Source organism: Podarcis cretensis (assembly GCF_951804945.1).
Source record: "Podarcis cretensis genome assembly, chromosome: 4".
NCBI classification, from domain to species: Eukaryota; Metazoa; Chordata; class Lepidosauria; order Squamata; family Lacertidae; genus Podarcis; species Podarcis cretensis.
Genome location: NC_137173.1, coordinates 37,008,767 through 37,031,262, shown reverse-complemented (window position 1 = coordinate 37,031,262; position 22,496 = coordinate 37,008,767). Strand labels below are relative to the sequence as shown.

General features: G+C 43.4%; 1 long non-coding RNA gene across 1 annotated transcript in view; it reads right to left on the bottom strand.

The window, feature by feature from the left end:
* Positions 1-445: 445 nt before the first annotated feature.
* Positions 446-22,496, bottom strand: part of LOC307215295 — a 66,405-nt gene continuing 44,354 nt past the window's right edge. Inside the window, exons 3-4 of the long non-coding RNA XR_013838436.1 lie at positions 10,051-10,186; positions 446-552 (exon numbers count right to left, since the gene is read on the bottom strand). This is a non-coding gene — a long non-coding RNA (uncharacterized lncRNA). The remainder of the gene's footprint in view (positions 553-10,050; positions 10,187-22,496) is intronic.

Genomic DNA, 22,496 nt, shown 5'->3' with positions numbered 1-22,496 from the left:
TTGATTTGATTGCTGGGCAGGATTAATCAAGGACTCGGCTAGACTGGTAAAGAAAAAGTGATTTACATGTATTGTATGCAATATAATGCTGTGCCACCAGAAGGCACTGTGGAGTCCCATTTTTCCCTACCGGATTTCCCTGTTTAAATTTACAGCGCATTTAACTGAAATGCTTCTTTGATGCATCCAGATCTAGCTCAAGTTTATAATGAGATGGTATAGTGTAGATTGTGGTGATAAACCACAGGTCCAGGGTTCCATACAAATGTTTTCTTTTTTTAAAAAAAAAAAGTTTCCAATTTTTTTTTTTTTAAGTATTAATGTTTGATTTTCAAAATGTACACTAGGGAGTAAAGCTACCTGAATTTAGGACTGGGATGAGTTACACTTCAGATCACACAATTATATGCCACAAAAAATGAAGGCGGATGTCGAATACCTGATCAGGAGATAATCATGCTGCATTATGTATGGCAGTCCCACATTCACTTTTGACGTGGTGACAGGAGGTATTTTGCCTGTCAGGTGAAAGCTTGAGGACGAACAGTCTCTCTGAAATGGAAAACACGATCTGTCACTGCATGGGGTGTGCTTGTAAGAAATACTCCCCCAAGTGAAACTGATAAGAGAAAATCCTCTTTAGATTGTTAAAATGACCACAGGAACTGGGCCATAATGTCTGCTTTTGCTTTCAATTCCTTTACCCCAACAATGGAAAAAACATCTTGGCATTCAAAATCATCATGGGGGAGGCACCATAGCACAGCGGTAGAGCAAATGCATTGCAGGCCCAAGAGCTCAGTTTCAAATCCCTCGCATCTCCGGTTAAAAGAGTCTTAAGTATAGAATCATAGAATCGTATGCAATGCAGGAATCTCAGCTAAAGCATCCATGACAATAGCAGGTAATGGGAAGGCACTCTCTGTTCCCGAGACTGCCTGTCAGAGATAATACTGGGCTGTTGTTGTTTAGTCGTGTCCGACTCTTCATGACCCCATGGCCCAGAGCACACCAGGCGCTCCTGTCTTCCACTGCCTCCCACAGTTTGGTCAAACTCATGCTGGTAGCTTCAAGAACACTGTCCAACCATCTCGTCCTCTGTCGTCCGCTGTTCCTTGTGCCCTCCATCTTTCCCAACATCAGGGTCTTTTCCAGGGAGTCTTCTCTTCTCATGAGGTGGCCAAAGTAATGGAGCCTCAGCGTCAGGATCTGTCCTTCCAGTGAGCACTCAGGGCTGATTTCCTTCAGAATGGATAGGTTTGATCTTCTTGCAGTCCATGGGACTCTCAAGAGTCTCCTCCAACACCATAATTCAAAAGCATCAATTCTTCAGTGATCAGCCTTCTTTATGGTCCAGCTCTCACTTCCATACATCACTACTGGGAAAACCATAGCTTTTACTATACGGACCTTTGTTGGCAAGGTGATGTCTCTGCTTTTTAAGATGCTGTCTAGATCTGTCATTGCTTTTCTCCCAAGAAGCAGACGTCTTTTAAATTTGGTACTGCTGTCACCATCTGCAGTGATCATGGAGCCTAAGAAAGTAAAATCTCTCACTGCTTCATTTCTTCCCTTTCTATTTGCCACGGCAAGGCAATGATCCATGAAGGGGAATACTGGGCTAGATGGACAAAATAGTCTTTTACCTGATATCAGGCAGTTTTTATCTATCGTAACTCAATCCACATGTGGGAGTTCCTGGAGAAGAGAACTGCAACCATTGTATCCCTTCATTGATTCTCCTGCTGCCACACTACCTGGGCCTTAGCCATGGTTTGGCTTAGTATGTTTTCCTTCCCAGGGCTCATGGTTTGTTTTCTTTAGACAAACCACAAAATGTAAATCAAGAACAAACCTTGGCTGCAGCTTGTACTTTGTTTGGACCTAAACAAAGTGAACAAGTGTTTGGGTCACATGGTAAACAAGACCATAGCTTAGCCTTGGGTAGTGCAGAAGTGGGAAAACCTGGAGAGGACTGCAGTGACAACATGTTCCTCTCTATGTGTTTCTGCTAATCAGTAGTTACAAGTTTAAGTTGTTTTGGAGGAAGTACTCTAGATTTAAAGGCATCACTTTGATTCCCTAACTGTTTCCCTTGCAGAGGGCGGGGGGGGGGGATACTTTGTTTAAAAACTGTTTGGATTTGGATTCAAAGTGCTTTCTCCAAAACAGAGCTGGGTATGTTTAACTTGGAGAAGAGGAAACAGAGGTGATATGATAGGCATCTTCAAATATCTCAAGGGCTGTCACAAGAAAGAGGGAGCAAGCTTGTTTTCTCCAGCTCTGGAGGGTAGGACCTGAACCAATGGATTCAAATTACAAGAAGGGAGATTTTGACTTAACATTAGGAAGAACTTTCTGACAACATGAGCTGTTTGACAGTGGAATGGACTCCCTTGGAAGCTGGTGGACTCTCCTTCCTTAGTGGTTTTTAAGAAGAGGTTAGGTGGCCATCCAGAGGGACGCAGGTGGCGCTGTGGGTTAAAGCCTCAGCGCCTAGGACTTGCCGATCGAAAGGTCGGCGGTTCGAATCCCTGCGGCGGGGTGCGCTCCCGCTGCTCGGTCCCAGCGCCTGCCAACCTAGCAGTTCGAAAGCACCTCCGGGTGCAAGTAGAGAAATAGGGACCGCTTACCAGCGGGAAGGTAAACGGCGTTTCCGTGTGCGGCTCTGGCTCGCTAGAGCAGCGATGTCACGCTGGCCACGTGACCCGGAAGTGTCTCCGGACAGCGCTGGCCCCTGGCCTCTTGAGTGAGATGGGCGCACAACCCCAGAGTCTGTCAAGACTGGCCCGTACGGGCAGGAGTACCTTTACCTTTACCTTTACCTAGGTGGCCATCTGTCAAGGTTTCTTTAGTTGTGATTCCTGTATTGCTGGGCGTTGGACTAGATGACCCTTCTAACCCCACAATTATATGATACTATGATCATATTATATCTATTCCATCGAGTGATTGCAATAATGCAATTATTGGCATGGCTGCTGCTATTGAGAATCATTCCCATGTTAGTAATAGAATGTCCCAAGTCTTCCACCCACATGGGCTACCATCACAGACACTTAGGTGAAATCTACACACAAACAAGAACGTTCCTGAAATGCTTTTATTTAACATTTAATTTTATATTTAATTTTCTAGAAGGCTCACCATTGCCATCTAATAGGTTATTGTATTTTAGTGTTTTGTTGGAAGCCGCCCAGAGTGGCTGGGGAAGCCCAGCCAGATGGGCGGGGTATAAATAAATTATTATTATTATTATTATTATTATTATTATTATTATTATCTAGTGTCACATTGTATATTGCACTTAAAACACACTTAAAAGTTTTATTTGCAGCTGTAGCTGACTATACATGGGTTGCTATAATCATGATGTAACAGCATCCTATACAGGTAGAAGGCTTTAGATCAGGGGTAGCCCATGCAGGGTCCCCTTCATGGATCACTGCCTTGCCATGGCGAAGCGGCTTGAATAACTCAGAGAAGCTATGAACTATGCCGAGCAGGGCACCCAAGATGAACAAGTCATAGCGGAGAGTTTTGACCAAACGTGATCCACCTGGAGGAGGAACCGGCAAGCCACTCCAGTATCCCTGCCAAGAAAACTCCATGGACAAATACAACAGGCATATAAAAGTTATGACGCTGGAAGATGAGCCCCTCAGGTCGGAAGGCGTCCAACATGCTACTGGGGAAGAGCGGAGGACAAGTACAAGTATATCCAGAGCTGATGAAGCGGCTGGGCCAAAGCCGAAAGGAACAGTCTCGGGAACATGCTATTGTCATGGATGCTTTAGCTGAGATTCCTGCATTGCATACGATTCTATGATTCTATACTTAAGACTCTTTTAACCGGAGATGCAATGCATTTTAACTTGGGCCTGCAATGCATTTGCTCTACCGCTGTGCTATGGTGCCTCCCCCATGATGATTTTGAATGCCAAGATGTTTTTTCCATTGCGTGGACAGGCGGAGTCCCCAGATCCCGAGTGGTCCCCCCCGTCATGTGGAATAACGACTCTAGACAACGTGCTATGGGATTAAATTGGCCACAACTTTATTAAATTTCAAATGTGGGTAGACCTTGGCTCAGGCATTGGGCGTTCTCCCTCCCTAGTCCCCAGCCGGGGACCTAGGGAGCATCAGGGTTATCCAGTGTGTGTGTGGGGGATGGGCCGGCTCTGGAGAACATATGTTCAAGCAGAGATAGCCGCCCCCGTTACGCCGCCGCAGGGGAGAGCAATGACGACCTTTCGGCGTACGGCCAAAGCCTCCCTTCAAAAACCCCTTTAACGGGGAACCCTGGTATCGCCGCCGCAAAGAGGAAGATGGACTAAAGGATTCCGCCCAAGACCTGATACCGCCAAAGTTGTGACGTTTTGCTACAGGAAAGGCGAAACCTGCCAATGCAGGGAAATTCCTTTCCGGCCCTTTAACAGCGACCTTATCGTAGCAGCGCCCGCATACCTGTGGAGAAAGGTTAACCTGCAAAACCTATGAAGAAAAGATAACCTGCAAAAGAAAGCATTAACTGAGGGTGGGTAGGGTGGGAGAAGCTCTGGAGCCAAGTGAGGATTAACAATTAAGATCCACCCTCTATTGTGTGGGCAGGTAATCCCTCCCCCTACCTGGCCTGGTTTCCCTGGCAACGCTTCCCCCAGGTGGGATTGGACAACTCACTGGGGTAGGCGGGGACCTCCAGGTATCCCACCTGAGGGAAGGCAAAGCCTATGCTGATGGGGCCACTCCAGATCCAGGGCTGCACGCGTCCCCGCAAAGGGCGCCCCCCGTTTTAAGTGGGGAGCGGTCATTGTTGGCGTAAAGGAATTGAAAGCAAAAGCAGACATTATGGCCCAGATCATGAAGCTGAGGCTCCAATACTTTGGCCACCTCATGAGAAGAGAAGACTCCCTGGAAAAGACCCTGATGTTGGGAAAGATGGAGGGCACAAGGAGAAGGGGACGACAGAGGATGAGATGGTTGGATGGTGTTCTTGAAGCTACCAACATGAGTTTGATCAAACTGTGGGAGGCAGTGGAAGACAGAAGTACCTGGCGTGCTCTGGTCCATTGGCTCACGAAGAGTCGGACACGACTAAACGACTAAACAACAACAACAGCCCATGCAGGGTAGCTCCACAGTGATGTCCAGGTGTTGCTGGGCAACAGCTCCTATCAGCCCCTATCAGCAAGCAGGCCAGTGGGATGATGGCAGCTGTACCACAACATTGGGATAGCACCATGTTGGCTATCTCTGTTCTCTTATTGTAGTAGGAGCAACCCTGCCAGTAAATACATGTATAATACTATACACACTTTTCTATGTGGACATATCTAATTGTGGTCAAATTAGATATGACAATAATAATGTGTCTAGTTTTCAAATTTTAAAAAGCAGCTGCTTGAATCCTTCCTATTTCCCTGTTGCCCAAAACAACAGATTCCTGGCTACTTCACTTTCTAACTCTGGTTGAGCTGCAGTACAGGCTCAGTGTTCCCTGCCTGCTTGCCCTTTTCTTTCCAGACACCACGGAATGGCTTAAGGCAGGGAACTGCTTTGCCCCCTCTTTCTAGTCTCACTAGTAGTTTTTTCAGCATCCTCCTGGGGAGAACTGTGCTCCCAACACCAGCATTGATGCAGCTCACCTGGATGGCGCAAGGCAGGGCAGCGTTGAGGTGTGAGCTGTTTGGGTGCACCAGTGGACCCAATCCAGCCCTTCCACTGATGTGCCTGACCTTGCTACTACCCTGCACAGTCCTAAGCAGGTAAGAAGCAGTGCTGGTACCTCTTGTGGTACCTCCAGCTTCCCCTTACTTTCTGCCCTGCTCCTTTTGAGACTCCATTTGCTGTAGCATATATATCCCTCCTTCTCTCCATCTTTCTATCCCACTTTGTGGGAATGTTGTCCTTCCCCACCTGCCTTGTACTGATGGTCCCCCAGCCTGCACATCTCCCATAGTGTTTCCAAATCTTGGGAGTGATGTATGGAGAAAGAACCAAGAGGAACATGCAGTGGCGAACAGAACAGGTAGTCGGGCCACACACCCCAACAAAACATATTGCAAAGCTGCAGGAATGGGATATTCAAACTGCAAAGCTCCACATACAGTAATTCCCATGGAGATCAAGGGAGCTTATGCATTGACTGTGTTTATACATCCTGGGTAGATACTGATTTATGCAGCTGTATGGAACTGAACTCTCTTCATTAAAGAACATTCCACCAGCTCATCTCTCTTTAAAAATACAAGAAGGGAATAGTTTTTGTTTAAAGATCATCCCTATAAATTAGATATAAGACTGGAAAATTAGGGCATTGCTTTTCCAGGGGAACCTTTAATAATACTCTACGTGATCCAGATATGGGGGGCTGCATACCTGGTATGCAGATAAAATAGACTCCATGACCATTTATAATCTAGTTTTCAAAATAAATAATTAAATGAAGTGATGGGCCCAAATTTTCAGCATGAGCAACACACAAGCACATTAAAGTTTAAATTCTCCTACAGTTCTCTTTAATGAAGGGGAAGCACAGGAATAAATGCCAAAAATCTGCATATTTTGGTGAATTGCTAATGCTAGGGTTTTAGGAGGTGGGTTTTTTAAAAAAATCTTCTATTTAATTCTGTGTAGACCTGTTTTTAATCAGCTCCTGACTATTATTCCCCATCTCTTTCCCCCACTTTTTCCCCTTGTTCTTTGCCTTACCTTGGCAAAGCAATTAAAAAATGAAATGAAAAGCTTTCCAATATTTATAATTGTTCATCACAAACAGCAGGCTACGAAGCTATTGGGAGGGTATTATGAGTCGTTATGCCTCAGAATTAAACCCGGTACCCAAGAGATGCTCTAACTGTCACAGAGAAAGAAGCGGCCTGCTTAGCAACATCAGACCATTTGCACACCCCAGCCGGGTGCTCTGTCTCCCACCGGCTCTCCACAGAAAAGAAAGACTAATTCAAGGTGTCTGCTGTTTTATTCAAGGTCCCCAAAGGTATGAATGAATGCTAATTATCAGTTCTCATTGCTTGTGGTTCTACTTTGTGCCAAGTCATACTAATGAGGAACAATTCCCCGTTCCTCAGAGCTAACGATCAAAGAGCGCAAAGAACATACATATGCGTGTATGTGTGTTTGCACTTGTGAGTGGCCATTTCTCCTGATCTACCTCAACATGGTGCTTGTATAGCATTAGCTCAGCAGGGCTCCCATCAGAGACAAATTGGAGGGGCAACCCCCTACGCAATAAGCACAACAACCTATTTATTTTTAATGACAGTTAAGGAAATATATCTGAACAGAAAGTCATAAAAAAGATTAAATATTAATACATGCCAGAAGCCTGAGGCCAAAGAAATGGTTGATTCGTTCAAATGCATAAGTGAAAGCTGCATTCCTTTGGCTATAGGCTCAGCTACAGCATAAGTTATCCTACAAAAAGTCCTTCAAAATGGCCCCTATGATGGGATTATTATTATTGTTGTTGTTGTTGTTGTTGTTGTTGTTGTTGTTATTATTATTATTATTATTATTATTATTATTATTTCATACCCCGCCCATCTGGCTGGGCTTCCCCAGCCACTCTGGGCGGCTTCCAACAAAATATTAAAATACAGTAATGCATCAAACATTAAAAGCTTCTCTAAACAGGGCTGCCTTCAAATATCTTCTAAAAGTGTGGTAGTAGTTGTTCTCTTTGACATCTGGTGGGAGGGCGTTCCACAGGGCGGGTGCCACTACCAAGAAGGCCCTCTGCCTGGTTCCCTGTAACTTGGCTTCTCGCAGTGAGGGAACCGCCAGAAGGCCCTCGGCACTGGACCTCAGTGTCTGGGCAGAATGATGGGGGTGGAGACACTCCTTCAGATATACAGGACCGAGGCTGTTTAGGGCTTTAAAGGTCAGCAGCAGTTGTGCTCAGAAATGTACTGGGAGCCAATGTATGGTAGGTCTTTCAAGACTGGTGTTATGTGGTCTCGGCGGCTGCTCCCAGTCACCAGTCTAGCTGCCGCATTCTGTATTAGTTGTAGTTTCTGGGTCACCTTCAAAGGTAGCCCCAAATAGAGCACATTGCAGTAGTCCAAGCGAGAGATAACCAGAGCATGCACCACTCTGGCGAGACAGTCCACAGGCAGATAGGGTCTCAGCCTGCGTACCAGATGGAGCTGGTAAACAGCTGCCCTGGACACAAGGGATAGAGAACCTCAGACCCAGGGGAGAAATGTTCTCCCCCAGACCTCTCTATCTAGCCCTTGTGGTTTGCCCAAAGCCATGTCGCCTCACACCAGACCACAACTGTGGGACTTGGAAACCACTGCCACATGACCCCAGTAAGCAAGGCTTCAGCACAGAGGATGGGGGCAATAGGGGGCAGCATCTTCCCATTTCACCTCTGGGGGTGAAACGGGCTGGGCCACCTCTGGCGTAGTCAATCATAAAAATCACCAGCAGCAGATCCTATGCATTTCCAGGGAGGGAAGATACAAAAAACCCACACGAACTACCCCACATAGAAAGGGCAGGAGTGGTAATTGTCCTTTCCCTTCTGACTGTCCCACCTAAGCCCATCAGAACCATGTATTCAATGGTTGCTTTCTGTGAGCCTGTGTAGTTCATTCCCTTTCTAGCTTGTAGCAGTGGGGGAGAGATGATGGAGAGAGAGGCATGTGAAAATAGATAAATTCATCCATCCATTCTTTTATGTTGAGCTTGGTTCTGACAAGCCTAGACATAGTGATCCATGTTTTGGCCATGCTGAGGTTTGGCTGCTGCAACACAATCTTCATTGGGCTGCCTTTGAAGATGGCTCTTCAGCTGGTTCAGAATGTGGCCACCAGAGTCCTGATGTGGGTGAGGCAGTTGGAACCAGCTGCACTGTTTGCCAGTGCATTTGCCAGCACTGTTTTATCCTTTAAATCCTTAAATAGATTTTGGGCCCAAGCTACTTGAAGGACAACTTGCACCTGGCATCAGCCTGTCCATATATTGAGATCAACAGATGAAGTTCTCTTTATGTGTCTGTTGTCAAAGTCACTAAGGCTGGCGGCTGCAAGGGAGAAGGCCTTTTCCATTTTGGCCCCAATACCGCCCCCCCCCCCCCGCCAGTGGATTTGCAGTGATTTCCCATGCTTCAACTGTTTCAAAAGACCCTAAAGATAGACTTCTTCTGACTTATTCATTATTGGTGTTTTATGGCTGAGACTGGGGTTCACTATTGCTGTGGAAAGTGTTTTAATTGGCTGGATGATACTTCTGCTTACAGTTCTCTTAGGTTGTTGTATTGTTGATATTTAAAAATATTTATTATTCTAAGCTGTCTTTGAGAGGAATTGCCCAGAATGACTGCCTAGAAATATATTACATAAATCAAAATTTTAAAAAAGGTAGTTGGCCCCCACAAAGTGCGCCGTGTCTGCTTTACTTCTTGCAACAACTTGAGTAGGGTGCTCACATTGTTGAGTGACCCTACTTGAAATTCTCATCCCATCTTTACTTTGCACCCTTGATTTAACTCTTGCCTCAGAGCTCCCAAACCCTTACATCCCAGGGTCTTTGGACTTCTTCCTAGTAGTCACTTGTACGAGGCTTAATCCCAGCCAAATTAAGAATTATCTCTTCCCTTATAAAGCTAGACTGAAAAATGTTTGGTTCTCTGAACCAAACTGAGCAACTGAAAATACTATATCATGACAGCTGCTCAGCCAATCCATGTCAGAAGCTTCACTGCCTTTAGCACAAAGCAGATACATGCTGTATTAGAGGCAATCATCTCTTTTAAAGTTTCTTTATGGTGAAAAATTCCTTCAGTACTGGGAAGACGTCCAACCTTGTGAATACCTTTTGAATGCCAGGAAGGAAAATCCTATCACAGATAATGAAGTGATGACAGAAAGCAACAATAGCATACACACAGACACATAGAAGACAAAAAAAACTTCAATAGGCTCTCTTTTACTTTAAACTATGGATTAATTTGCCAGCAATTTATACCAAATTGTTCCGGGCTTGTCATACTGCCAGGAAAATCTCTATTAGCTGCTAGCAACTTACCTCAGAAAGCTCCATGTTTCCTCAGAACATGATCACTTCCTCTCAAGCTTCCCAATACTTCCATTTCATCGATCAATTCCTCCCTGCTGGTGAGGACCAGGTCCAGGAGAGGTGATCCCATTGTTGCTTCTTCCATCTTCCGAGAAATGAAATTGTCAACGAGGCAATTGAGGGATTTGTTGGACCTTACATTCTTAAACCAAACCATCATTCCTTTTTTTATACTGGGTTATTCTGTAGTGACCAATTTAACATTTGTAAGCTTCTTTACACAACTGTTTGGTTTTTTGCGTTTTAGTTAATATCATGTGGTCTTCAGGTTATGGGTGCTCAATAGCACCTGTGATGTAACATGATGTCATGATGTTGTGACATCTTGTTGGCGGCACAGTGGTGCTTCCGAGGCCTTGTGGGGTCCTGGAGGTCACCTCTGAGGACTTGTGAGACTTCTGATGTGACTTCTGGTTTCTACTGGAAGTTTCATTCAGAGGCTTGGCAGGGCCTCCAAAATCACTTCTGAGACCTCACAGGGTCTTGGAGGTCACATCTGAGGCCTTGTGAGACCTCTGATGTGACTTCTACTGGAAGTCACCTTCCGAGTCTTTGCAGGGCCTCAAACGCCGTCTGGGAGGTCACATCAGGGCTCCAACGTGACTTCTGGTAGAAACCAGAAGTCTTGTCGGAGCCCCATGTTGTGGGTGCCTGGCACCTGGGGCCCCTTACTTCTGGTGCCTATGGTGATCTTCAAATAACACTCCACTGTTTGTGTATTAACTGGCTTAAGCTTCCCTACAAAAATAACCATGAAGTATGCCACAGGTCGTTAAATGCTTTCTTTTTATTGTGTTCTAAAAGATGTGATCTATCTAACTCTATTGAGTTTTCCAGTCTCAATAATTAATTTGTAACTTGGATAATAGTTTTGTCTAGAAGTATGAATAATAACAACAGCAGCAACAATAAATCCATCTGTGGCAATAGTGCTAATGTTTCATGGGTCTGTGTCAAATTGTGTATTGGAAACTTTGGAAAAAAGGCTTTGTGTGAAATGACCTGAATAATATGGTCAGTGTAACATGTGGAAGTTCATTGATAGGTGCCTCCAAATAAATGCTTCTAAAGCAAGTCCCTGTGGGAAGTTGTAATGCCCATGCAAACTTATAGTTAGCTATGGCAAAACCCTAACGATCTGTTTCTTTTCAACCAAATATCCATCATCACTGGCAGAGAAGACAAGTGCCACAGAATTCCCCCCTTTTTAAAAAGTGTATTTCATACTAATGGATATCGGATTGCATCATATGGCCATTGCACTTTCTTTTGAATTTCCCAGTCTCAAACTCGGCAGTAACAAAATTGCCAACTGATATCAGTACTTCAGTGGCTCTTTCTGCTCCTGCACTTTCTTTCAGGATAATCAGGTTTACCACAATTGACCCCTCACAGCCTGCAGTTCCCTACAGCTTAAAGACTGTTCCGTACTCCAAGCACTAGAAGCATCATAATTGTGCTTGGGGAAATGTGACATTTCTTCCAGATAGTGCATCTGCTGTTATTGTGATTGCTACATAAAATGAAGCTGCACAAGGGTTGTAAGGTGCTGAACATTGTCTGTGTCACTGTTATGTGTTTTTAAATGAAAGAACTATGAAATGTCTGAGTCTTTAAAGCAGAGGCTGGATTAGCCTTATCAGGGATGCTGTAGAAGTTTACTGGATTGGCAGCATGGTAGACTACATGACCTTTGAAGTATCTTCTAATTCTATGATTCTATGCTCTTGTTTATTACTGTTATATATTTATCTTATTTTTTGGCTGTTTGTTTTAAAAATACCAAAAGCACTAGACAGTCTCTCCCCCACCCCCGCTCTCTCTCACACACAAAATATCAAAAATGTTAACATTCATTACCCAACACAACCTTCTGATAAACAATCTAAAACAGTAAACTAAAATAGTTTTTAATTGAATACTTTCCAAAAGGGCTGATCTCACCCTTTGAAAACACAACCTTTTCTGGAAGTGTATCCAGATAATTACTCAAAAATTGAAAACCTAAAGTTACTTTAAGGAAATCTAGCTGCATCTTTGTTGCTTTACTTTTCAGGTCCTCCAGCCTTGAATTGATCCTAACCGGTTGAGGACTGTTTGCAAGCATTCCATTCAGCCACAACCCTGGTAACAATATAGGATGTACTTCCTTTAGTGTCCTATATTGAACTTTCTGACTCCTTTTGTTATCTGCCTTTCCATTTTAATTATCTCTCTAGGTGCCTTGTCAAATTAGTGTAAACAAATTACATGCTGTAAATTAAAAAATAATGTAATTACTATATAGCTTCTTATTAGCTGTTAACACATATGCCTTTGGACAGGCTTAACTCACATGCATTATAACGCTTAAAGTAAGTGACCTGCCAAGAGCTTTAGAGAAATTATTTCTTTTAAAAAAAACCCAAAAAAAGATCGAAGCAAGACAATTAATTAAAAGATTACACACTTGAGATGGTTGTTGGATCCAGAGGTTCTATTGTGTTTGAAAAGTCATATACATAAAGAGAGCCACTGAGACTTGGAGACTCATATTCAAATCTCCACAAGCATGGAGTCCAGTCATCTCTCTCAGGCTTAACTACCTCTCAGGGTGGTTCTGATGATAAAATGGGTGGGGGCAACTGGGCACATTGCCTTGAACTCTTTGGAGCATGAGTTGGACAAACATGTAATAAATAAAAGTAAAGGCCAGATTCCGCGAATTGAGATCACACTTAGGTGTGAGTGAAAATTGTAGCTTTTTCTCCACAATAACTTTTTGGTGGTTCTTTGAAAACCATGTGGCCACGTCCATGAAAAGCACTATTCTAACCATGCAGAGGGTATTCTCGGTGGTGGCACCCACCCTGTGGAACGCCTTTCCATCAGATGTTGAGGAAATAAACAACTATCTGACTTTTAGAGGACATCTGAAGGTAGCTCTGTATAGATAAGTTTTTAATGTTTGGTGTCTTACTGCATTTTAATTTGTTGGAAGCTGCCCAGAGTGGCTTGGCAACTCAATCAGGTGGGTAGGATATGAATAAATTGTTGTTTGTTAAGGTTGCAGGGTGGTGATAGACCAATTCCCTTTGTGGATCTACAGTTCCCAGAGTGGTTTAACAATCAACATATCATCCCAGGATCTCTGGGAATTGTAACTCTGTGAAAGGAATAGGGGTCTCCTAACAACCCTAAGCACTTTTGTAACTGGACTTTTGGGGGTAAGCCATGTCTGTTAAAGTAGTATAATTGTGCTTTAAATGTATGGTGTGACTATAGCCTGATTTTAACACAAAATCAGTTCTATGATGCTAAGGGGTTCTCACTGGTGCATAGTAAACATGTTCTTTACACCAGCGCCTTTTTATGGTTTTGTGTGAGGGGTTCTGTTCAACAAGGAAGGTTATAACAAGAATAGAGGGCTAATAAGCAATTTCATTAGCATGCTGCTATGAGATTTCCTGTGCTCATCAAAAATATATGCTGTCTGTAGTTTTATGATGTTAAACTCACTAAGGTCAGAACATCTCAAAATAAATTGGGCAATATTACAAGGTAAAAAAAAAATCACACTTTGAAAGAAACTTACAGATAAGAAGATTCTGTGTCACATTGAAACTTTCTAACTGGATGAAGAAAGGGGAATGGACAAAACCATTTTATGCAAAAGTATGGAATAAAAAAACCCTACAAAACATAATTGTTTTTTGTGTTTTTTTGCAATGTCTTTGCATGCACTTTAAATTCCACATAAAGGGACATTTTTAGCTTTGTCAAGCTTCCACATTACTTTGTTCAGAAGGAAGGGTCATGGAAAGACCAATTTGCATTGTATTTTTTTTAGATGAACAACTAAGATATTTAGAAATACATATGTCAAATGAAAATTGTGAATGTGACAAAAATGTGTATTATACAATTATACTTGTCAGGGAGTGATGACTGCCTCTCTCTGTTGAGTGCTTCTGTACGTGAAACCTGAAGAGTGAAAAGACCTTAACACTGCAGTGCTATACATATGTATGTGGGAGTCAGACCCATACTCCTTTTATCGTTTCCCAATTCTGTTTCCTGCTTCTAGTGCTGTGTTTTCAGGGAGTTACTGAATCAGTGTTCTGTGACCAGCAGATGACCTAAATTAGTTCTGTTGTGTGAATAGTTAAGTATGAGCCATGCATGCCCTTGATTTGTTTTAATTTTTTCTTTGTGCTAATTCATTGGGACTCATATAAATATGTGCAAGAAGCATTTATGGGATGTTGCAAGCTCTGCCCCTGGCTTTCACGCTCACTCATCCTTAACCCTGCTAGAATTAAGAGATATACATAATAAATGATTCATTATGAGCAATTATCTCTGGAGATTTTTTTTAATCTTATCAAACCATAGACTATGTCAATCATATGCTAATTCTCACATGGAATTACATCTAATAAGCATCCACTTTTAAGTTTGGTAACTCATTTCAATCACATAGTTTTGCGGAGAAAAGGATCTCTGATTCTAGGAGGAAATACAATGATACTTTATTTTAATCCATCCACAACCACATTAGCTGTCAACAGAACAACCCCTGGAGTCTCCAGGATTTCTCATAAACTTTCATCAAGAGCAAATCAATCATTTCCGGGGGAAAATAAGCATCTAGATCCCAGTGGTTGAGTACAAACTTCAAAGAGATGACATGTATTAAATGAGATGTTTGATCATGTGTTTCTGTGAACATGTGTTAATACTCATTTCTCATTGAAACAATGCCTTGCAACAAAGGACCCAGAGCAAATATTATTGGAAGAATAGAACACAACATTAATAATATACCCTGTGGTAAACATTAAAAAGCATTGGGGGAAATACCAAATTGACAAAAATGACACTCTCAAGAAATATTAAAAGGCTAATATTCTGTATCAAGCAAGCAACTTCCATTAAGGTTAATTGGAAATGTGAGGCGAATTGGTTCATGAAAAGAATACTTTCAGTATAATTAATCTGCTAGGCTATAGTACCGCTGGAAAGGATGGAGGAATTATAATGGATGACGAGTTTAACATGAGTCAATAATGTGATGCTGTTGCAAAAATGGAAAATGCTATTACAGGATCAATTGATGAACATCTATGATAAGCAATAGCACTGATTTACTGAAGGGAAGTGGATTTTTAAATTAGATTCTAGGGAGAGCTTCCTAGCCATGAGACCATTGGGCCAGTGGAAGAGCATATGGAAAGGTGGGTGGAATTTTATGAGCATTTTACCAGGTTTATCTTGATCTAATGATTTGACTTTGCTTAAAATAATGTGGATTAGTGACTCATGCATTATCCCAGTCCTGTAGATGATCCAAAAGACGTCCAAGCTTCAGATTAATCAGAAAGAGCTTTGCTGGATCAGACCAAAGGTCCATCTAATGCAGCGACTTTGTTCTCACAGTGGCCAACCAGCTGCCTCTGGGAAACCTGCAAACATGACTTGAGCACAATAGCACTCTACCTACATGTGAGTGCTATTCCCCAAAAGCTGGTGTTCAGAGGAATGCTTTTGCTAATGCACAGCCATCACGATTAGTAACTACCGAGACCTTAATTCTTCATGAATTTATCCAAACCCCTCACAAACCCATCCAAGATTGGTAGAGTATGGAGGGAGGAGAGGAAGGGGAAACGTCATTGCACAAATGAAATGCTACTTTCATGATTCTGGATAAAACCCAATAAATAAAATACAAACTTTGTTCTGAGTTGAATCAATAGCACACTTCCCACTGATTTTAAAATATGGGGTTTGGAGTGCCATCTTGTCAAGCTTGCAATATAGGATGACTACAGCTATGTGTTCTGTGGATTGTACTCTTAGTAACAAAAATCCACACAGAACTGTAAGTGCAAGCTTTTTAGTGTTCACAACCTTTAAACAACAGCATAGCCATGTTTTCCTTTGCTTCCATCAGCACCTTGTGAAGAACAACCTGAGGTACAAAACTTGCCGGTGCAGAAAATAAGTAAACATAGAACAGAAAATAAGTAAGCTGTGAAACAGCGACAGTTGCAAGTTCCAGCCTCAAGGAAACATTCGGAGGATCAGATCACTTAAACTGATTTTCAGTACAGCTGAGCAGTGATATTGGAATTTCAGCTGAATTTATTCCAGTAAATTTGTTCACCATTATTTTATTTTGTTTTTTATCATTTAATGAATTTATACCCCACTTCCCACTGTATGGCTCAAAGCAGCTTCCAGTAAAAATAAAATTTTGTGTGAGGGGGACAGACAAGGCCACAGAGTGGAGTGACTTGGAAGCTTAGTGAGTACCTGGTCTGATCCGAGATGCCTTCTTAACAGGTTGATCCGACTCAGAAATTTTGTGCAACCACAATCATTGCAAATATAGTTAGAGACCTGCAGTGAAACATCTCCACATTACTTCAGGCAATATGCAAAATACAAAGCACACAGTCATCACTGGTGATCTTTTTGAACCCTTCAATCCAACCCTCCCTTGTGTGCCTTATCTATTTTGTCCCATTGTTCCTATCCTTCGTAAAAGTTGTTCCCTGCTAGATAAGGTAAATTTGATTCCAGTCAGTAGCTACTTTTTTATTGCTTCCCCCCTCCATAATTATTGCCATAAAACAATATTATCCTTGTTCAGTTTTGCCTATGAATGTGAGAAATACAGAGTTTTCTTTTGGGGGAAAAAACTAATATTGTGAAGGGAAGATAGAATTAGAGGTCAAAAATGAATTATTATTCACCTCCAATGAGCCATTAACGCTTTGGGGAGTTGAATACACTCTATGAGTGACTCTTCAAAGGTGAATAATTGACTAATGGATACAAAGGGGGTTATTAATCTCCACTCCCCAGCTTGGGGCAAAGATTGTGGAGTGTCACAACCAATCATGATGGCTGTTTTGATGGACAGGCCCTTTGTGCACGCCTTTTCTTGAAAACCATAGGAATTGATTGGCTTGTGGTGTAAAATGAAGTCCTGGCAGGTCACTTTTTGAATTTTGCCAGAAAATTATAACCTGCATGACAAGAGCAGAGCAGCCCATTTCTAGGATGCTGTTTTTTCCAAATATGAAAAGCAGCTTTTTCATAAAAGCTGTTTTTTAAAAGATAAAAATAGAGGGGAAAATAAAATTTGATCTTTTTCTATTGGAAAATGAAAACTGGAAAACGTTGCATGTTTTAACAACAGTAAGGTTCCCCCACCCCCACTCCTGTCAAATCTTATTTCCCCTTTTTTAAAAGGGAGCCATGATTGCCTCTCTCTTTTTTCTAATGCCACAACAGTATTCACAGAAAAAGTTAAAAACTTTAGCCTAAGGGTCTTTACAAAGTTATGAATACATTAAATGGAAGTATTTATGTGAACATTGAGGGCAACAGCACAGCAAACACTGTGGCTGTCCAATCCTCATTCCTTTCAGTGTGACTGTACAAAGCCTAGACAACTTCACATCACTGTGAACTGACCCTCCTGCTGCAGCATGGACATACTTAAAAGATGAGAGCTTCCATTTCAATCTTGTTTTAAATATGTGCCCTTAAATTACTTGCTCGCTTTTATCTATTTCAACAACTACTATGCATGTGTTTACAAAAGAGATACAAAGGGGGGAAAAACAGTTCCAATTCATCAGAAAAGCTTACTTAAAATGCCTGCTGAAGTAATAATAGTAGAGGTTTACACCTAACACCGGAAGCCTAACAATAAAGAGGCCTGCCAGCCTGTCCTCAACTGCAAGGGAGTTCCACAGGCTCACAATACTGAATGCATGGCTCATAGCCAGACCTGGCCCACCCATGCGGTGGGATGAGGCAGTTGCCTCAAGCAGCACCCCCAAGGGACAACACTCCCATTCTACCACCCAGCTTTGCTGACAGTCTCCTCAGCCTCTAGGAGCAGAGAGGACCAGTGGCAAAGGTCTGTGGAAGGCCTCCCCTTTGCCAGGTCAGTGAGAGGGGAGGCATTCTGCCATCCAGCTTTGCTGCCGGGCAGGAGGGGGAGCTCTCTCCTCCCCCCACCTGACAGTGGGGCAGGGCTCTGGTGTATCTTCTCAAAGGCAGTGCAGTGCCCCATTGCTGTGTGGGATTGCCAGTTGGGGGAGAGACTCTGCAACATAGAATTGGAGAGCTGGAAGGGACCACAGGGGCATAGCTGTCAACCGTCCCTTATTTGGCGGGAAACTCCCTTATCCCAGCGCCGTGTTCCACTGCTGTCCCTTATTGATGATGTCCCTTAAATTTCCTGGGTTTCAAAGGAAGCAGCTCCTCTCCCTCCCTCCCTGCTGGCCAGGGTGGAGGGAGAGTGTAAGAACGACTGGGGGGTGGAGCTTGCATGCCTTGTGCCGATCAAATTGGCCGCGTTGCCTGGCGACTCGCCTTTGCTCAGCACTTCCCAGCGGAGAGGTGACGGTGGTTTTACTTGCTGCATCCCCTTTGCCGGGTTGCTGCACTGTGGGAACCACCGCTTGAGGCTTCGTTTGGCTGCTGGCTGGGCTTTCTGCCTTTGGCTCGGAGGGGCTCAGAAGTTGAACAAACCTGTGCCCGGAAAATCCCTTATTTTGGCTGCTGATCCCTTATTTTTAAGGCTACTGGTCCCTTATTTTCAAATCTGTAATTTGACAGCTATGCACAGGGGCCATATAGACCAACCACCATGTGTAGAAAGGTCCTCTTTTGCCAGGCTGCAAAAAAAGGCCCACTATATAAATTTAAAAGTAGCACCGGTTACTCTGCCCACTTCTGCCACCACTGGCATAGGGGCTCCAGACAGTTGCACCCATGACAGAATGCAGCCCTCAGGCTGAAAAAGGTTCCTTACCACCACGGACGAACAACTTTCTTAACCATTATGAGAATTCTCAGGGCCAAACTAGAGGCGATGCTTTAAAAGTCTCTTGAAGTTATGTCACTTTTCTTTCTTTATTTTTTTAGTGCCAATAGCTGTAATGTGGCAGATTTTTGTCAGGATTATGGCATGTGGGAGAAGAAGGTGTTGTTTATTTAGTAAGTATACTGTTTAATATGCAGAATTCCTATGGGGATTTTTTTGTACATAAAAGATACTAAAACCAATATAACTATCTATCTATCTCACAGAAGACACAAAAATGTACAGAAATATATCAATGAAACACCAGTAGAACAAGCAGTACAATAAACCCTTACGAGCCAGGAAACGCCTACAGAAAAAGATAAAGTCTTCAGGAGACATTTAAAGATGACTCCTGTTTCTACCTCATGAAGTACACCCAGGAGGAGTGCTGATGCGGTGGCTCGGGCACCTGCAGGCTCTGTGCTGCTCAAAAAATCAACACGGGCCTGCGTGTCGTAGTCCTGTGCTGCCAGACATGGCAGAGCTCAGGGGAGGGGGGAGCCAGCCAACCAGCAGAGTCTCAGGGGGGTACTTGCCTGTAGGCAGAGTCCATATACAAGAGTCCAGTTCTAAGGTCAGGACTATCTCAGTTCATGTAGTCAGACTATGGGGGGGGGGGGTCAAGAAAGCCGAGGATCCAAGGTAGCAAGAAGCAGCAAGGTCTGGTCAGGAACGACAAATGTTGTTTCCAGCAACTGATTGAGGCTGGAAACCCTGCTTAAGAAAGCTGGAGCCAGTTATTTCTCATCAGGAGCAAGAAGGCTGATGAGCAGCAGGTGGAGTCACTCCTCCTTCTGCTCCTTCAGGCTGCTGCTCAGCAGGTGAAGCAGACTGCTGGCCCATGACACTGCAGGGCACCAGGGAGAAATGGGGCTCAGGCACTGAGATTCTGGTGTGTCCTGTCCCATCCTGCCTCTCCCCACCTCCCATGCGTGGTTCCCGCACCCTGGGCACCCACATTGCCCCGGGCACCCAAGCAGCTAGCTACACCACTGTTCAGGCAAGAGTCTTTCCCATTCCTATGTGCAGATGATGGGGACTGAATCTGTGAGCTTTTGCATGCAAACAGTTTGCTCTACTATTGAGCCGTGGCCCTCGGGGATCTTGAAGTTAGGGAATCATATAATTGTCCAGTAAAATATCTGACATACTTTCTCAGCATATCTGGCAAGTGTGTACCTCCCCCCTCCTTCCCACACTTGCATTAGTCGTGATCCTGGCCTTTGTGGTGAGATTCACTTACAGCCAGAAGCGCAAGAGCATAACCTGCTCAGGCTGAGATATAAATGATGTTTCTCTTGTCTACTAGTGGAGAACAAGTAATTTACAAAAGCCAAATGGCTATCAGATGCTTCCATTAAGATTATACAACCTTACTAATTGTGCTCAAATGCTGTCCATTATGAAAGTCCAGGTTCATATTGATCTGCACAGGACATGGAAATGTTGCTCAGGTGAAAATAGGGGCCCTTGGCTGAAAAAGGTTTCTGAACCCTTCTATACAGTTTTCCATATTTTCCAGGTTTGTTGATCACTGACATTGAAGACAGGTGCCAGGATTTAGCTCCAGCAAGCACAAATGAAGCCACTCCCATAGCACCAAAATAGCAAGCTGATCACCAATGTCATGGTTCTGATTAGAACATTATTTTCAATTAGACCATCCTCTGCTGCCCCAGTGTGGGATCTTATGGGAGAAAGAGGTGAGGATCAATTCATCCAAATGGAGGGCTTATCCACACTTTAAGGCACGATCTGCTCTTTAAAACTCTGTGTCTGAGCTCCTTTTTTCTTGCTTTGGAGCTTTCCCTGAGAAAACCCACTCTTTAAAGCTCAGTCGGAGCAAATGGCTAGGGCTTTCTTTCAGCTGGAACTCACTGGAACTCAGTTCCGGCAACTCTCTGGTGGGTGCAGTTTCCATTATAAGAAAATAAGGGAGGTGTTCATAGTGAGTTCTGGCACCTCTTTTTCTAGAAAAACAGCACTACAAATAGCAATCCTTTTAAAACCAAAATTGATGTTTGCTCCGGTTGAGAGCTAAAGAGTGGGTTTTTGCAAAGAAAATTCTGGAGCAAAAAACCTCTGTAACATTTGAACATGGAGCTTTTAAGCACGAACCTGTGCCTGGAAAGAGCAACAGAAAGGTAAATAAGCCTAGCTGTACTTTCATTTTCTTTTATAACATTAAACCAGAGGCTGGTTGTTATATATCACAGCCCCATCCCTTTTTGAAGTCCATTCAAAGCTTTTCCATGTTGCTGTTGGATGACACATCTTTTATCTCTCTACCCTGGTACCATAATTAGTGCAACACCTTCGACAAAGTCACTTGTTTTTCCAACCTCTTTAGTTTATACTGTAAAGTGCAGATGAAACATGTTTTTCTACCACAGGGAGCCATTTAGTTTTTAGATGCATGTGAATTAGCACTTACTTATTTCTCCTTGTTGGGTTTTCCCCGCCCCCAATCTCTTGTTTTGAAAAGCAATTGCATTAACTGATGGCACCAACACCTACTGCACCATGTGGAAGAGTATTGTTAATGTATTTTCACAGGCATATTCCACTTGACTGTCAGGAAGGTGGGTACTTAGAAACACACTTCATTTAGTGCAATGTATTAAAGCAACATTATCTCTGTACCAATAAAGCAAACAGCATAATGCATCACAGGAAATATGGTGAGGCACTAGATGCTTGAGAGACCAGGGACAAAAGAAGCCTCTAGTAGGCACAAATAGAAATAGCAGAGGCAAGTGACATAAGAAAAGGGAGGTCAGTACACAGGAAGGGATCCATGGAGATAAATCACTCAACCCAGGCTTCTCTGGGTATTTGGACAGCATTCAAAATGAACAGTGATTGTGTAGTCCTCAATCATAACCCTTTGTGCATCTGCTTCTCAAGGTAAGTTAAGAACTTCAGAGCCTCATTTGCAGTGAAACAGATGATCAAAGAAGTTGATGCTCACAACACACATGTGTCCTAATGCTCACAACACACATGTGTCCTAATGCTCACAACACATATGTGTCCTTAACTAAGGATCCTGAAAAGTTTAAGGTCTCCAGTCACTGGCGGAGGAAGAGTGTGCGGGGAGCGCATCTCCCCCGGCAGCGTGATCCTGGTGAGGTGCCATCATGCTGCTCCCCTGCCTGCGCTGGGCGCCATGCCCCTGCAGGTGCGCCCCGCCCCCAGGATGCGCACCAGCCCCGCCCCCACCTGCGCTCCACCCCCTGGTGCCAGAGCATGAAGCTCCGCCACTGTCTCCAGTAGTAAGGATCAAAAACACGATCAGACTGAAGAAGTCTCAATATCCAACAGGTCAAAATAAAAAAAGTTTGACAGTGATTCTATTAAACATAGTCCAACAGAAAAATGGCACTTTCAAATGGTTTTGTTCCAGTTCGCAATGCAACCTGGTCCAGAGTGGGATCAGAACCCAACATAGTTGTGAAAGGTTGTGCTCCCTGAAAATGTCCTCATTAAGCCTGGCATAGCCAGCTGATGGAGTCTGGGAGTT